This window comes from Otolemur garnettii, unplaced genomic scaffold, assembly GCF_000181295.1.
Source record: "Otolemur garnettii isolate 467f Iridium unplaced genomic scaffold, OtoGar3 scaffold00098, whole genome shotgun sequence".
NCBI classification, from domain to species: Eukaryota; Metazoa; Chordata; class Mammalia; order Primates; family Galagidae; genus Otolemur; species Otolemur garnettii.
In genome coordinates, this window is record NW_003852493.1 from 6,455,854 (window position 1) to 6,458,674 (window position 2,821).

The following is a 2,821-nucleotide window of genomic DNA, read 5'->3' on the forward strand; positions in this document are numbered from 1 at the left end:
CCTAATTGAAGATGTGTTTTAAAGGGAAAGGCCAAAGGAATAGAATTGTGAATTTCCTAAAAGAATATGGGGACAGGGCTGGGTGTTGTGGCTCACGCCTATAATCCCAGCACTCTGGGAGGCTGAAGTGGGTAGACTCCTTGAGCTCAGCTCAGGACCAGCCTGAGCAAGAACAAGACTCTCTAACAAAAATAGCCACGTTGTGGCAGGCACCTCTAGTCCCAGCTACTTTGGAGGCTGAGGCAGGAGAATCACTTGAGCCCAAGAGTTTGAAGTTGCTGTCAGCTATGATGCCACAGCACTCTTATCAAGGGTGACAAAGTGATACAAAGAGAAGGAGCATGAAGGATGTATTTAGATAGCATAGAAAGATTAGATCCTTCATAGTTTTGATTAAAATTAGTGCTGTAACAAATTTCATTTTCTGGTAACCCAAGAACAAGAAAAAGATCATCTTGCAAATAGCAATTTACTTCTTTTGAGTTCAAGGTGTTCCTATTGATAATTTTTCAATTAATTTTCACTGCAGTTAACAAATAAGTATTTATTTACTGTCTACAGAATGTTTCAAACTGATGACTATTTTCTGTGTTAAATAGTAGTGAACTGTTGATAGTCACCAACTGAGTGACCAGTTAATCCATATCAATTTTAAAGTAGGCCAGTTTTTTTTTTTTTTTTAAAAATGAAGAATAAAATGAAGAAGGCTTATGGTAAAGCCTAATTTATCTGTGGTTTTTTTTTTTTAGAGACAGAGTCTCACTTTAACGTTATTGCCCTCGGTAGAGTGCCGTGGCACCACAGCTCACAGCAACCTCCAACTCCTGGGCTTAGGCGATTCTCTTGCTTCAGCCTCCAGAGTAGCTGGGACTACAGGCGCCTGCCACAACATCTAGCTATTTTTTTTTTTTGTTGTTGTTGTTGCAGTTTGGCCAGGGCTGGGTTTGAACCCACCAGTCTCAGTATATGGGACCAGCACTCTACCCGCTGAGTCACAGGCACCCCCCCCCCATTTATCTTAATGAGAGTATATTGTGTATATTTGCAATTATGTGATAGCAGAGAGTTAGGATAATTTTTCTTCATATTTTAAGAGAACAACAATACTGGTTTTACTGAGCATAAGGCCAACCTATGGCACTCTTGAGTACATGAATGGTTTACATATCAAGTGATCCACACAGATATAGTATCTAACCACCATCACCAGCTCCAGCTGCAGCCCTTTTGAGATCGTGCCCACTAATTCTTGAACAGAGACCTCTGCTGTATAACAATAATGAAGACATTAGTCCAAAGTAGACAGTAGTTACCAAGCTTTCCCTTTTTTTTTGACAAGAATATTTTTATTGTATTATTAAATACCATGTCTTTTTTCCTCCACTGTTACAAATCTGTAGATACTACGTGGATGATGATACATAATTTATATTTCATGGTTTGCCAGTATGATGTATTTACAAGCTTTCCTTTTTTTCAGGGAGATAGATCTTAGGTGTTTTTGAAAGAAAATTCTCCCGCTTAAAAAACAATGTTTATGTATTTTCTCATATGCCCCTTAGACATAAGATGTGTTATTACCCCCTTAACATAAGCATATGTATTTGCCTAGGGCAGAAAAAGTTATGAAAAAGAATGCCTCCGAAGCACAAGGCAGTTCTCACAGACACTTTATTGACTGTGCCACCTTGTTCCCTGCCCCACATGGTATTTTGTTTTTCTTTAGACAGAGTCTTACAATATCACCCTCCGTAGAATGCTGTGGTGTCATAGCTCACAGCAACCTCAAACTCTTGGGCTTAAGCAATTCTCTTATCTCAGCCTCCCAAGTAGCTGGGACTACAGGTGACCGCCACAACACACAGCTATATTTTTGTTGTTGCTGTCGTTGTTTAGCAGGCCGGCACAGATTTGAATCCACCAGCCCTGGTGTATGGTGCCAGCGCCCTAACCACTGAGCTACAGGTGCTGAGCCCACATGGTATTTTTTGATTAAGCACCACATCACCCCAATATTTGGTTAACAGAAATTTATTTATTGACATATTTATATAATATAGCTGATATTTTTCTAGGGATTCTGAAAATACTCTGTGGCTTCAAAACATTTTAAAGTTAGGAATATTTTCTTCAAAACTCTTATTCTCTCTATTAAAAACAGTGGACATTATCTAAGGACCACTTTGAGAGTCTTATTCACCAGCAATTCCCCAGAGCCCAGCAGAGAGCTCAACAAGGCATCAAATTGTATTTCTTGAATGCTGAATTTGTATCTCATGAGTTATTAGACTAACTTATATGATTAGATCTTCTTATTTATCACCAGATTATGTGTCCAGCAATGGAGACTTTTGTTATATCAGATCAAGATCTTAAAAATGTATTGCACTGGGTGGTGCCTCTGGCTCAGTGAGTAGGGTGCAAGCCCCATATACTGAGGGTGGCAGGTTAGAACCCAGACCCAGACAAACTGCAACAATAACAACAAAAAATAGCTAGGCGTTGTGGCAGCCATCTGTAGTCCCAGTTGCTCAGGAGGCTGAGGTAAGAGAATTGCTTAAGCCAGAGAGCTGGAGGTTGCTGTGAGCTGTGATGTCACAGCACTCTACCCAGGGTGACATAGTGAGACGAGACTCTATCTCTAAAAAAACCCCCCAAAAGTACTGCACTATCTTCACGTTGAAAATACAAAAATAAGGAATAAGATGAGGTCTAGAGAAGTTTACAAATACATGAAGACTTAAGATTCCCAAAATTTGGCTCGGTGCTTGTGGCTCAAGTGGCTAAGGCACCAGCCACATACACCTAAGGTGGCGGGTTC